Source organism: Alligator mississippiensis, chromosome 5 (genome assembly GCF_030867095.1).
Source record: "Alligator mississippiensis isolate rAllMis1 chromosome 5, rAllMis1, whole genome shotgun sequence".
NCBI classification, from domain to species: Eukaryota; Metazoa; Chordata; order Crocodylia; family Alligatoridae; genus Alligator; species Alligator mississippiensis.
The window spans coordinates 202,181,234-202,196,837 of record NC_081828.1 but is presented as its reverse complement, the minus strand read 5'-3'; the positions used below and the strand labels follow the sequence as shown (position 1 = coordinate 202,196,837).

At 41.1% G+C, this 15,604-nt stretch overlaps 1 protein-coding gene across 1 annotated transcript in view; it reads right to left on the bottom strand.

The window, feature by feature from the left end:
- The window catches only part of PTPRN2 (protein tyrosine phosphatase receptor type N2), a 1,024,661-nt gene that overhangs the window by 506,985 nt on the left and 502,072 nt on the right, over positions 1-15,604 (bottom strand). The window lies entirely within an intron of this gene.

Here is a 15,604-nt window from a genome sequence, read left to right as displayed (position 1 = left end):
AAACTTTGTACTGTGTTTTAATAGACCAAATTCTACAGTCCTTATGCAAGTCCCTCCTTCCTTTACCTATTCCAGCATACCAGATGTACTATTTAAAATATCTATAAATGTGTAGACAAAAAGGGTGGGGTGGGGGTCTATTGCAAAATAATTCTCTTTACAGAAATGATGCAATTATAATTGTTGTGTAAAAAAAGAAAAAGGGAGAAAAATAGTTTACAATTAGGACACACAACCTATGACTCCCTTCATAGCCTATCTTGGAGCTGTAGTAACAGACAAAGGTATATGTGAGTGCTACTGTCTATACGAGGCAGACAAGATTCTTTGGGTAAACGTGATATCTTTTATTAGACCAATTAAATAGTTGGTAAAAATTGTTCTTTGCAAGCTTTTGGACACAAACACTCTTCTTCAGGCATAGGGAAAACTTGCTGGTGTTATTTGTTCTCCATGGAACACATGCCTATGTCCTTAGACCAACATGTCTACAACCAACAACCTAAAGTGTCTACACGAGACATTTACTGAGGAGTTCACTAGTTAGCTCTGCAGTTAAACATCACTGTCTATATTTGCAGTGCTATTCAGATGGAGTAAACTAATTAACTCACCCACAGGACAGTACTGCCAGACACAAGTACCATCCTATGGTGGAGCTATTTACCCCACCACAATGCACATGTAGACGATGCCAGGACTGGCTGGGACATGATGGTGCTTCAGTGTGGGGGTTACCCGCCAGCTAGCCCTGTACTGAAACACCCTTGTGCCCCAGCCAGCCTTTCTGCAGCACACTGAGCTGGGTCGGAGCAGCCCTGGGCTGGCAGGCTGACTCCTGAGAACCCCTGCCCACTGGGGCTGCTCCGCCCTGGCTCAGCATGCTGTGGGCCCTGGGGCATATGCAAACACAATGCCTGGGAGCAATAAACTCTGGAATGATTTGTACCGAGTTTATTCGGTCACATTAATTGCACATGTAGATGTACCCAGTGACAGTAAGAGAACTAAACTATGTATGTTGCATTTTGCACAAAACTTCAATAATATTTCTCCAGTTGTAACCCTGACTCAATCATTTTGATTAGGTATCTATTTTATTATATAAGTTAATGTTATAATAAATAGACTGCATACCATTCATAATTTAAATATTATTAATACCCAAGGATGTATTATCATCAAAGAGGTTTGAACCTAGGATCTCTGGATGTAAAAAACCAACAAGGCCATGTATAGACAAAATGAGAGGCATGTGTGCATGACACTTTAAATTGGGCTAAATGCTTTTGCACCACTTTAATGGTGTTGGTGCTTGCATGCCTTGGTGGCATATTGCTCATTAATTCCTGCCATTGTAGGACATTTGGTGGTATAATGCGCCTTAAATGACTTGAAGAGTTTTAGTTTGCTGCCCCTATAGCCATGAAGTGAAGCACCGGGCTCTGTGCAGCTCTGCAGGAAGCCCTGCAGGCAGCCTGACAGCAGCCTGGGAAAGCAGCTTCACCCATGAAAAGCAGGGAACCTGATCTTTTTTTTTTTCCCCCTAGAGCCTGCCTGCCTGCCTGAGCTGCACAGAAGCCCAGTGCTTCCTTTTGTGACTGCAGTGCCCCCCCAGGACCACCTGAGCTGGGTGCTTGTGGGTGGGGGCTGCCTGGGGGGTGGCACCGCTGCCATGGAGGGAAGTACCAGCCCCCCGCAAAGTGTAGGGACTGCTCAGCCCACCAGCAGCTCACCCTCCCTCCCCATCGGAGAGGCAAGTAAGTCAGTGGGGTGTGTGCATGACGTGGGGGTTTAATCAGCCCTAAATTGAGGCGGTGTTTTTTAAAACCCACCGCTTCAATTTAGAGCCTCCATTTCATCTACACATGCGGCAAATCACTGCTGTTCAAGCTAAAGCAGCACAGATTATACAACCCTGTATATAATGTTTTTTTTTTGTTTCTGATTCTATTTGACGGTGAGATGCCTTTTGAGCACCTAACGTTTGTATCCGAGTAGTTTAGAGATGAAGACTGGAATAACGAGTTTCTGCACAATGCAAAAGAAGGAAAGCTCTGAAGGTACTAATCATATCTAAAAGACAGGCATTTTGTTTCTTCTTTAAGTTCTTAAGGTAATATTTCTAAAATTAGTTTATCTCAGATGTATTCACAATGGAGAAACAGCTACCCTACAAAACTCACTATTCTTTTTAAGCACACCAGTAGACATCTTTGGTGGAAGAGGAGGGATCAAGACCTGAATAGGCAAGAATGTTGCATTTACTGTCATCATGAGGCCCACTTGCTCCAAGTTAAGATTGAGGCTCTTTCATAGAACAGTGTGAGGAAGTTTATTTCCATCTCCCATAAGTGCTATGCCTTTATCATTGGATAAAATGGACTTTATTTGCAAGAGCTGTTAACTATTTTCAAAAGAAAAGCATTGAATTGGAAAATGAAGGGGGGAGGGAATGCTACTTGACAAATACATTAATTGCTATGGGCAGGGATTTTGATAGTGCAGAAGACAGCTCATGATTCTGAATAATAGTTTAAATACATAATGACATCCTATATCCTGAAAGGGAAGACATTAAGAAAAATACTTCACAGAATATATTCTCTGAAATTAAAATCAGGGAAAAGGGACTCATCTACCACAATGAGGTCAATGGGTGAAGAAGACAATATGAACAAAGAAAGCTAAAGTAGAAGACAAACTGTTGCATCAAAAAGGCTGAGGGAGATTACAACAAAAAAGGAGCTATAAAACATCATAGTCTGCTTTGAGACAAGAAAATTCTAGTAAAAAAAGAACTATATTGTCGTTTTCTTTAAACCAGAACAACAACCAATGCAATGAGAAGAACCAAAACCCTAGCAGTTTTCAAAGCTACCAAAATGGTAACAATCAATTACATACAAAATTGAATATCTATTTGCAGGAGAACAGGCATGGTCTGTCATATTTTCCCAAAAAAGTAACAGTCTATATGATCCCAATACTAACAAGAATCGAGAGAGAGAGAGAGAGAGTGTAGAGGAGATCAATTATAAAAGCAAAAAATACTTCCAAAATACAATTATTAGTCTTCAAAATTGTGAAGGTAAAAAGGAGGAAAGAATGCAGGCACAGACAAGTATTGACTGAAAAAGCAGAAAAATCATCTTTCTTAAACAGCTGCTAAAATCATGCAAAAGCCAGAGGGAGAAATCAAGAAGACGACTAGGGGTGGCTATAGCCCATTTGGAAAGATGAAAGACTTTGTGCAGTGCAATCTTCCTCGTAAGTCTGAAACGGAAAGGTTTACTGGCTCCAGATGAAATATGACTCTTATCTCCTCCATAGACTGTCACCACAAAAAAAAAGGAGAATATTACCATTACCCAAAGAGTACAACAAGCAATATCAGTCAAACTTTCACAGCATTACAAATAGAAGCAATGGATTGGATAATAAATTCCTGGATTACCCAGGTTCAGGGAAATATATCAGAAAAAGGACTTTTAATAGATGAGTAAAAATAGTCTCTCAAAATACAGCAGACAAAAGCCCAATAATATTTAGTCAAAGCTGAAATAATGTGTGGGATAAAGACAGCAATCTCTGGAAGCATCATTGTAAGTGAGATTTAAGTAAAACTGTTACCATCTTTTCATTCAAATCCCTGGTTGAGACTATTCCACAATCCCTAACGTGTTCACAATAGCAAGTATGTTAAGATATGCTTTTAACTGAGCACATCTTCACTGAATAATCACATAATCTGATTGTAATCTCTTATATTCTTCTTCATCCCCTGTTTTCACTGCTCTCTGTTACACAAATTCAATAGGTAATATATATAAAAAAAGGTTATAATATTATCTGACCAGAAAACAGGCTTTGGTTTTTTTTCTGGTAGCCATCTTAAACTCTTTTCATAAAAATAATAAATAACAGTAGAATTAGTGCAGTAGTCACACTGCTAACAAGAGTGAAGACATCAACGTCTTGCTAGTGAAGACAACATTTTAAGTGAAAGGCAGCATATTTCATTGAGTAGGAAGTCACCTAATCTTGGTTTCATGCCCAGCTCACTCAAACTCATTCGCTTAACTTGGACAAATCACTTTCTCTTTGGGTTGAACTTCTTGGGCATTTTTACATGTGCTCTGGGGTTGGGGAAAAACGGGTGCTTTCATTAGAGCAGCTCTGAGAGCCGCTCTAATTAAAGTGCCCACAGTGTCTTGTGTATCAGTGTCCCCGCACTTCAAAATGGTGGCAGGGCCTTTGAACAAGCTTTAGTTAATGCATCCCCACCACCATTTTGAAGCATGGGGATGCTGGTACATGAGATGTGGAGGCTGCTGGAGGCATGCTAAATAGCATGTTCCAGCAAACTCACTTAATTGAGTAATTACAGTGCATTGGAGCAACCTCCACACACATCTACAGGCACCAATTGGTTTTAGGGAAGGCTTGCAGAAATTACATAGGAATAAGGCAGTGTTGGAGTGATGTTGTAGTCATGGTGGTCCAGGAATTATTCAAGAGGCAACGTTGGATGAAGTGCATGGTTGAGATAAAGTTAGGCAAGCTTCGGAATGCAAGGCAGGTCTAATGAAGAATGCATCAATTACACTGATTATTAGTAGAGATGTTTGTTGCAAGATGTCCCCCACGCATTACAAGGGAGCATTGTAACTCCATAGATAAAAGACTGCATTAAAATCAATATGGTTTCTTGGTTGGAAGGGACCTGAGCAGATCATCAAGTCCGACTCCCTGCCATGGGCAGGAAAGAATGCTGGGATCAAATGACGCCAGCTAGGTAATTGTCTAGCCCTTTTGAAGACCCCCAAGGTAGGAGCGAGCACCACTTCCCTTGGAAGTTGGTTCCAGATCCTAGCCGCCCTGACTGTGAAGTAGTACCTCCTGATGTCTAGCCTGAACCTACTCTCAATCAACTTGTAGCCATTATTCCTAGTTACTCCGGGTAGTGGTCGGAGGAACAGGGCCCCTCCCATTCCCCGCTGGTTCCCCCTGGTAAATTTACAGACAGCCATCAGATCTCCTCTCAGCCTTCTCTTGAGAAAGCTGAACAGTTTCAGGTCCTGAAACCTCTCCTCGTAGGGCCTGCCCTGCTGCCCCCTGACCATGCGAGTGGACTTCCTTTGGACTCTCTCAATGCTGTCCACATCCCTCCTGAAATGTGGCACCCAGAACTGGACGCAGTACTCCAACTGTGGCCTGACCAATGCCGCATAGAGGGGGAAGATCACCTCTCCTTGGACCTGCTCGTGATGCATCGATGGATGCATGACAAGGTGCAGTTAGCCTTAGTGACTGTGTCCTAACATTGGCAGCACATGTTCATCTTGGAATCAATAGTGATTCCAAGATCCCTTTCTGCCTCTGTGCTAATGAGAAAAGAGTTCCTCAGACTGTAGGTATGCTGCTGGTACTTTCCCCCTAGGTGCAGTACCCAGCACTTGTCAGTATTGAATCCCATCCTATTCTCATCCACCCACCCCTGTAACCTGTCCAGATCTAGTTGTAGCCTGTCCCTCCCTTCTAGCATTCCCACCTCCCCCCACATCTTAGTGTCATCCATGAATTTGAACAAGGTGATTTTCACCCCCTTGTCCAAGTCACTGATAAAGATGTTGAACAGTGTGGGCCCGAGGACCGAGTCCTGGAGGACTCCACTGCCTACATCCCTTCAGGTTGAAAATGAACCATCCACCACCTTTCTCTGGGTGCGGCCCTCTATGATACATATTCCATGATTTTACAAGGAAATCTAAATTTTTCCCACAAGCTCTTGGCTCTTCTTAAAATGGCTCAAACTGAAATTCTTTAGATGCTGAATCCTTTAAACTTTCAAAGCCTTCTGACCAAAGTGTTCATCTATGGGTGCCTAAAGTCACTGAAAATTTTAACCCTCCATCTTTAGTTACATCTTTAGTTACATAAACATTTTAATAGTCTGATTTGTTTTCAAACTTGCCAGATGTTCAGAAACTCTCATTAAATACCTGTGATGCGCTGCAAGCTGAGAAAGTGTGAAAATCAAATTGCTGATTTAGATGCCTAACTTAATGTTTCTATTTTGCAGTCTAAATTAGGGTTTCTTATTTTTTTGAAAGTCTTGGCTTTAAAAAATTACAAGGCCCAGATTCAATCATCCTGTTGCAGTTGAATGAAGGAAAGTGGCAGAACCTAGCACTTAATAACCAACTAAGAACTCCTTGGTGATGGGGAAAATACCATCAAGGGCCTTAAGAAGCTCCTGTAACATTTTTTCATTTGAATACTGATATAGGGTTGGACAAACAGTGTCAGAGCCAGCATGTCATTTTGGGACAGTGCCAGAGATGGCCTGTTATGTTCATAACAGCAGTTATCAACCAGTATAACCTTAAGCTCTGTCCCTGCTCTAAAATCAGCTATGAAAGGGTTAAAATTATAGCTCCTGCTGGAGACTAGGTTCTGCACATCTCTCCATATGGCTTGGGGGAAAGAAGGAAAATGTCATGCTAGGCTGCAGACAGCCAGATCAATGGCTACTTGGGGAACAAATTGTCAACCTGGGTCACAAGGAGTGGACGGAATCCAGGTAAGGGCCAGGCCAGGAATCCAGGCCAGAATAAGAAGCAGAGTCAGGAAGCTGAAGGGTCAGGCTCTGGAGCATGAAGTCAGAAAGCCAGCCAACTCAGGTATCCAGAAGATCAAGTTAGGATTTAGATTAGGAAGCCCAAGGGTCAAGCAGAACGGGGCAGGTCAGTACCTAAGAGACCAGTTAGAAAGCCAGTAGGTCAAAGCAGCCTGGGAAGGAGTGGAACCTTATTATCCAGACACTTCCTCTTCTGGGCAAGGGTTGGTTTGTTTTTTTATAGGAAAGAGTGAAAGGTCAGCTGGGATGAGCAAACCAGCTGTGCCAGGCAAACCAGGGCCCTAGCTTTGAGGCCATAGCCAGACATTACCCCCCCCCCATCACCAACAGAGCCCTCTGTGGGGGGCTGGCCCAGGCTTTCCCAGATGGTCCTCATGGGATGCCTGGTCCTCCAGGTATTCCTTTTGACAATGGACTATTATGGGAGGTTGGGACTGATAAGGGAACAAATTTTCTGTATATAGCATGAACAGTGGTACCATTTGTGGAATACCCTTTTTACCAGTTGTGGAAGTTGCCGCTCAAGGGCTACTGGATTAATTTATTGAATTATTTGGAAGGAGCCAATGTAGTGGTAATCTAGCTTTCATGAAGGTCGGTCTGTGTAAAGGTTGTTCAGATGATAATCATACCTTCTGTCCTACCTACCAACTGAATAGGCAAATCCTTTCTGGCAGTGTTGGCCAGTCTGTTGTTTATAAGCCTCTTTTGCCTTCTCCAGATATTGTTTCAATCCCCTTGGACCTCACACATGGGATGTACCTAATCCATGGCTGCTGGGTTGTCAAAACTAGTGGGTAGGGCCAAATATAACCAGAGATGAAACCCAAAATTAGCAAAAACAGTCATTTACTTTGCCTAGTGCAATGGGCCCCTGCCCAGCTACTGAGGGGAAGAGGGAGCCCAGGGTCAGCTGGCCAGCCCCAGCCCCTTGAACAGACTTACAATGGCAAAGGGGCCTCAAATAAAATGGCTGTCCACCCCAGATACAGGAGGTGATTGACAGGTCTACAGCAGAAGTAGAGGGTTAGGTGACTCAATTTAGGGAGAGACTCATAAATCCAGTTTCCAGCTGAAAGGGCAAAGCCTGCTTCATGTATTCAAAGGCTCATTGGGCTTCCATAGAACAGTGGAACTGAACATTCTTACAGAGCTACGTGGTGAGAGGGGCCAGTACCCAGGCAAAGTTGGCAATGAACCACCAGTAAAAAATGGTGATCCCTAGGAACCTCTGAAATTCCTTGACACTTCTACTCTTGGACAGTCTGAACGTTCAGAGGGTCTACCTTTAAGCACTCAAAACAACAAGATAAAACCAGATAAAACCAAGGAAGTCAGTGGAGGTTCAAAAGAAGGCATATTTTTCTAACTTGGTGAAAGGCATGTTAGCACAGTCTCTCCAGCACTTCTGGACATGAGACAAGTGTTGGTTGGGGTCTTCTTAGAAGATCAGACTGTCATCGAGGTAAGCAATGATGAATTGGTCAAACAGGTCCAAAAGCATGCTGTTAATGAAGTCCTGGAATGTGGCTGGGGTGTTGGTGAGCCCAAAGGGCATAACTAAATACTCAAAGGTTTCTTATAGATGTGGGGGAAAAAACAACAACAGCGCTTTACTTTCAGCTCTCTGCATAACCCCAAAAGAGGCATCACATTAGTTTGACCAAGTTCACCCAACCTCCATATAGATTGCACACTTCAGCAAGGCTTTTTGGCACTTTTATCCAATTGAATCAGCTTTAGATAAAAGTGCCAACCCCCCCCCCCCCCCCCCTGAAGTGACCAATTTATACAGATGCTGAGGAGCCAGGTCAAACTGATACGATGCCTCTTCCAGTAAAGCGCCATTTTCTTTTTTTCCCCATGTCTGTCAGTGGCTGTAGTGCCCATACTGAGCCCAGAAGCCAGTTTTCCACTCATTGCCAGTCCCTATTCACACCAGATTACATGCTTCTCAGAAATCAAGCTTTGTGAGTATATGTGCAGTTTTTAGGCAGTCGAACAGCTCTGGGATGAGAGGCAGGGGATACTGGTTACACATGTAACTGGTAATTTCATTTATGGCCTTATATTCCACACAAAGGTGGAAGTTCCCATCCTTCTTTTTGATTAATAGGATGGGGGACCCTTGCTGAGAAGGTGGGCTTTCTTATAAACCCTGAGGTTAGATTTTCCTGAAGGTACTCTCAGAGGGTAGCAAGTTCTGGTTCTGACATGGCATCCCACCAGGATCTTTGTCCTAGGCTGTAGGTCAATAAGGCAATCATAATTCCAGCATGAGAGGAAGGCCCTTTGCATTATTTTTGTTGAAGACATCTGCACAGTCCTGATACTTTTGGGGTAGGCCAGATGTGGCCTCCGGAGGCTAACCCTCTGAGGGGTGGCAGTGATTGTGATCCTGGCTCAGATCATGGCTTGGGCAATAATTCTGGTTTCCCAGCAATGTCACCAGCCACTTGGAAGTTGCACAGCCCTGATCCAAGGCATCAGCTATTTTTTGGGTTTATTCATCTTAAATTTGATTAGCAATACTGCAATCCTTTCAATACCTGCTGCAATATTTATCATAAAATATTTGTAGCCAAATTATCTTGTATGTTTCATAATGGACATAGAGCTTATTTTGTATCTATTTTTTTGGAAAATGAGTTTTGTTATGTATTTTTTCAGAATGAGTATGAAAAGATGGTAGAGCAATGATTCTTGATCAAGGCAGAGCTTACTTAGTTAAGTGATTTAGCTCTTCACCAGCTGAGCCATAGGTAATGACCACTATCAAAGCTGCAAAGTACTATACCTTCTAGACCTGGAGTAGTTACCAGGAAGGGAGATGCTAATTTAAGATGAATTAAATCATTAAATTCATTAAAAGTTAGAAGAATTATAATTAAAAGTTATTTTTGAACATTTGCACTATTTTCAGAATATTTCTTCAGGTCCCCTATTTTAATATTGAGAACACACAACTATTTTCATTTATATATTTTAATAATATCCCTCACATAAAATAGGTAAGAGTAAATTTTCTACAAAGAAAGAAATTTTTCCTATATTGGACTGCATATCAGTTATGCAAATATCACTGTGCTCAGAATATACTAGCATAACTTGTTTCAGATCAGCATTCTCTGCACCATAGTACCAGGACAATGCACACACAACAATTTTCATGTAAATTCTCCTATTACCATAATATTTGGCTTACGCACTATTATTTAACGTCAACTTCCCTTTATGGTAACACTCAGCAGTTTTCTCCTTAGATTTTCCCTCACCCGAATGTTATCCTTAAAGATAACAATATAATATTATTCCTTTGCTATAATGCACAGGCTGCATCAATGTAGAGCTTTTTGTTATATGTAATCTCACATACACAGCTGATTTCATGTCTGCCTTCCCATTACCACGATGATGAGTCTATGCATGATGACCATTATAAGTTCAGCATTCCTGTCCTACCATAATAGAGTTATGCATGTACTGCTGGTTTCATGAAGCTTAGCAGGGCAAAGTTCTACATGGTAAAACTTAGAAATCATATCTTCTCTACTATCATTCATCTTGCATAATCAAAGAAAGTCAAGGGCCTATAAAACTATATCAATGAAAATGACAGTATTTTACATCCGCTTTGCACTCACTTCACACAAGTATAAAGCAGTAGAAGATCAGCTCCAGTATTCCCATTATGAGATTCACATAGATTCATTAAATATATTTTCCTAAAACTAAGGGAAATTCTTTAAAAGCATTTAAGGTTCTTAGGAAGTCATTTTAGGTAGAATCTTTTTAAATATTAGCATATCATGTAATTGTTATTTTATACTCTTGAAAAAATAAGGGACATGTCTATTGAGAGATACAATACAACCTGAGAGTTTTAATATACCATATTTACAACTTGGAATTGAAGATGACCCCTCCAATAATTAAATTTTATACATGAAAAAATGATAAATTTGTTATATTTTTCCTTGTAAAAATAGCTATTAATGGCTATTGAAAAGAATTGTTGGAGATATTGCCTCTGGCATCTCTAAACCAATAATGGTAGATGCCAGGGAGGATACTGAATAGGGAATAGATCACTCCAGAGATATCTGGTTTAATGCTCTCTCTCTATAGCATCCATTTTTGCCACTATTGGAGAAAGAATACTAGGCTAGATGGACCACCATTGGTCTGACCCAGTATGGCATTTTATATTCTTATATTCTTATCTAATTATTGGAAGATTGTCCTAAATGCATCTGCTCCCCACCTTCCCCTCTGGCACTTTCCCACCCCAACAGTGTCTTCACCCCCTGGAACCTCCTACTGCCACTGCTGCGTGGCCAGGTAGGGACCACAGTGACCATATGTTCTATGCCCTAGGTTGAAGTGGGGCTGGAGAGAGATGGAGCCACAATGGAAAGTAAATGGTGGCAGGCAAGGCAGCATGTGGCAGGTGGAGAAAGTAGAGGCAGCATGTTTGGGAGGTAGCAGCTGAGGCTTTGATTCTAATCCCAAACCCAGGTTGGGGCTGGAGTTGAAGCCCCAGCAGCCACTCCTTCCTCCTCCTCCTCCTCCCCTCCCCCCCCACAAGCTAGTACTCGAATCCAGTAGGTAGGACTGCCATATTGAATAGGGAAGAAAAACATCATCTTGGATTCAAGTAAATCTGGATATTTAAGAACATTGAAGTGGAGTTTTAAAATTTGATATTTTTTTAATATTCCTAATGTCAGTTTTTATCAATGGAGTTAACTCTACCTTGACACCACAGAGAGGGAGATAGATCTAGTCCAAGCTTTTTCAGCACATACATTCCTCCCAATAGCATAACATGCCCAAATAGCTTCTATTCAAAAGCAAGACAGAAAATTAGGCAGGGTGCCCAAGAAGCAAATATTTGCATAATAACAGATGAAGATGCTGTAATAATGAAATGCTTCACCCAATATGATTCAAAAAATAAAAATATATAAAATTATATAAAATTAATATCTGAGTATTTGATGGGATCTATTAGCATGTATACATAAGGAAAACAGACTACATCAATAGAGTTCTGTACTGTCTTCCTTCAGCATTACAAGAATAGATTTACTTCATACTGCAGTTTTAGGACATCTAAGCTTCCCCTTAACATTAGAATTAAGGGAGCATGAAGAGAATTAATCCCTAGAAGATACAATTATAAACATTTTATATAATTTTCAGATTGAAAGAAAATAAAGAAACATAATTCCCACAAGTCATTTCTATACAAAGATCAATTATGAATACACTTGAAATATGTACTGGCTATGGAGCAGTTCCATATGGAAAGAAACATTATTCTATTGCTACTAATTGTTTCCAATTATTTATTTTCTAATCTTAAAATTCAAAAGAGGAATACATTTCTTTAACTGTATTACCAGGTGACTGTGTGACATTGTAACCAACACCTTTACTTACAGATTTATTTTGCATTGTCAAAAATGTTGAGAGGTTAAACTACATTGCATCTTTGTGCCTCACAGCCTTAACATAGATATGACTGGAGTCTGAAAACAAAAGTGACTTGGTACATGTCTTTATAAACATATGTCAGGTAAATGACATTAATAAAATCCTGATTTGAACTGTATCATTGCAGTACATAGTTTACAAAGTTAACATCTGGAAGAGAAAACAAACTGCATGAAAACATTTTATAAAAACAATTGGAATGTTAAATTATTCTCTTATCCAATCTTCCATAATTGAGCTCACCAATAGTATAAGACAAGTTAAGAATGCTTGCCATTAGAGAGCTATAATACCTGCAGGAAGTGCAGTGTGGCATACTGTTCTTATTTCAGAGGAAGGGTTATCTAGAAAGGGTTTCATTGGCAAGAATAGGGCCCAAACAGCTTTCTCTCTTAATAGTATGGATTCTACATGTATACTAAGAGAAATGAGAAATTGGATACCTCCCAAGACACAGAAACCTCTCTTTATTCTCATCCTTGCTTGTCTATACTTGTAGAAGATTTGGTAAATTTCCCTTTGCACATCAGATTAGTATAAGCCTTGTAGCCATCTACCAGATGTAGCCTGACTGAGCAGAGAATCCTAACACACTTGGTTTGTTCATATCATGTTTAAAGGAGGAAAAGGATAGAATTTGTGCCCCCTGGTTATATAGTGTATGTTCTGAATGTAAAAACCAGGTAAGGCTAAATTATGTAGCAACTGAGACATCATTGGGAGATAGATGATTCAACAATAAAAGAACTGATCTTTTTATGGCAGTCTGGTATCTGAGGGCCTGAATTCATAAATATTTTCCTGTTTCCAAGGCCATGCTAGAGAGAATTTTCCTGTCAGGGCCCTGGCAAACATTACGTTTATGGCATGATTTACCTGTTAACTGTGCCAAAACAGTAACCTGCCATATTAATTTTCCCTATTTAGGAAACTAATGATGCAACAAAATAAGAAACCAGTCACAAACATGCCCCACAAGATATGTGGAAAATATGCTGAACATGTTTGTGGCTGGTCTTCGTTGCATCTTTAACTGAATATGTGAATGCACCTCCTGGCATTAGAGGCCCATCAGAAGATTGGCTCCCCTCTCTGCTAGCAGGCTGACAGTCACATTTTGAAGCTTTGCATAGTTTTCAGGTGTGAGGCACAGGCAGAGAATCCACTGAGCTAGGTTTCAGGTCATGGTAAGCTGTGGGGTGAGCCACGATCCAACATGGGTGATTGCTTTACCCTGCTGCTGCTGGTGGGGCAAGGCACACTGAGGTGCTGGATCACACCCAGCACAGTGTTTTCCTTGCCCCACAGCTTTCCCAGGAGCTGCAGAGTCTGATAGACACCCAGCTGGACCTATCTATGCCTGACTAGGCTGCTAGACACGAGGGAGGGTTTAACTCCCCAGTTGGGGAGCCCCTGGGTTACCCTGAATGGGAACTTTACCAACTCCAATTGGGTTCCCATTAAAATACCTGTGTGATTGGGACTGGTCCCATGTGGCATGGCAAGATGTACAATTGTTGGGATTGGGAATCAGTTCTTATTATGCCATGATTTTAACGTCTGCCAGGGCCCTCAGACTAATCTTCTGCTGTAAATGGGGTCTGGTTTTAAAATTCCAAGACTTATATAAAATTACACAATAGTATCAAGTCACATACTAATGTATTTAGCTGTGAAGTCAAAACAGTGAAGTGCCTCTCCTGAAAACATGAATTACCTCAACTCATATTTGCTTTGGTAAATGAAGTTTTTGAAGGGTTTGCCCCAAGAGATTTTCAAACATTTTAAATTTAAGTTATAAAGTGCAAAAAATTCCAAAATATTACCTTATTTACCCAAATCCATGATGGTGCTGAGTTTAATATGACCCCCCCCCCCAATAATTAGGTTCTAGACATGGAAAATTTATAAAATTTGGTTATAAATTTTCCATGTCTAGAATCTAATTATTGGATGGTCTTAAATTTGTCTCCACCACTGCAGCCCCCATACCACCTACTCCCTCTCCTGCCAGTGCCTGGTCCCCTGCCTGCCCCCCGTCTTGCTGCCTGCCCCCCCCCACCTCTTCCCCTCTGCTTATCCCCACACCACCACTCGCTCTCCAGCTCTGGCTCTAGCTTGGAACATGGGGCACATGGTTCTCCAGCCCTAGACATGCTATGTTGCAGCAGCTGCAGCACCAGCTTCAGCCTCAGTCCCACCCACTCCTGGCCTAGTCCCAACCTCAGCTGCTGTGTAGCTGGGCTGGGACTAGAACAGCCATGTGGTCCAGGCTGGAGCAGGGTAAGTAGCAAGGGGAGGCAGGCAGGGAGGCAGAGGTGGCAGGACAGGTGGCAGAGATGGAGATGACAGCTGGGAAAGTGGGGTAGAGAGGCTATGGTGGGGTGGACAGGTAGCCGGGAATTGGCTGCAATCCTGACCATGAACATAGGTCACACCTGGAGTCAGAGTCACATCAGCAATCTGACCCCGACTGTATTTGAATCCAAGACAGTGTTCTTTCCCACCCCATGTTAAGTGGAACAAAAGACCTTGCCTTGGATTCAAGTCAATACAGTAGCGTAGATTGCGAAGTATCTCCAAAATACTGAGAACTTCTGGCTCATGAATAAGAACTTTATTAAATGTTTATTGATTTCAGACATCATTAGACCAGGTCCTAAAAGCAGACCAACTAGGACTGTTGGACATCTCATGATTAAGAATTAAATGCATCTCTTGGGTAATAGCACAAAAGTTGTTGGGCTTAAACTAGGAATTATTTTTTCCATTTGTTTATCCAAACTGAGCTCTTTCATCCCTACTTTAAAAATACAATTTGATTAATTTATTCTTAGGAATCAAAAACTATCCATAAAGGTAATTTGTAAGCAAATCAATTACCATTTCAGCTATTTGATAGAAATGATATCTTGTATTCACAAACTACATTTCATAATGCAACTGATATCCAAGCCTATGATAAGCCTACTTCAGGGCCTTTACGCTGAAGCTGTATACTTTAGATGTACAATGTCTCCCATGATTTATGGCTTGTGTGAACTGTCAAAGTAACTTAGAGATAAAAGTATATTTGTACCTTTTTTGGATTCACAATTAAAAGCCTAATTACAAAAATGCTGCTTTTATTCCTTAAAATGTCATTCTTTTTAAGTCATAGATGTCAAATTCTCATTTTATAATACTCTAGTCTCTATTTTTCCTCTGTGAAACACACCACTGAGGGGGTTTTCAGTATGCTAGGCCATGTCTACATCTCTGTTTAATCCAGTTCCTCTATAAACAATGAAGTCTCAGGCAGTTTTAATTGACTCGGAGATGTTACACTTCAATTTCCCATATGTGCCATTCACCCCTCAACCGTCTCCTTCATTAGATGTCAATCCCCCTTTGAGAATGTGCCTTTCCTTTGTTGTTGTTGTTGTTGATGCTGTCTTCTAAACGGAATGAAACCGAAAATTG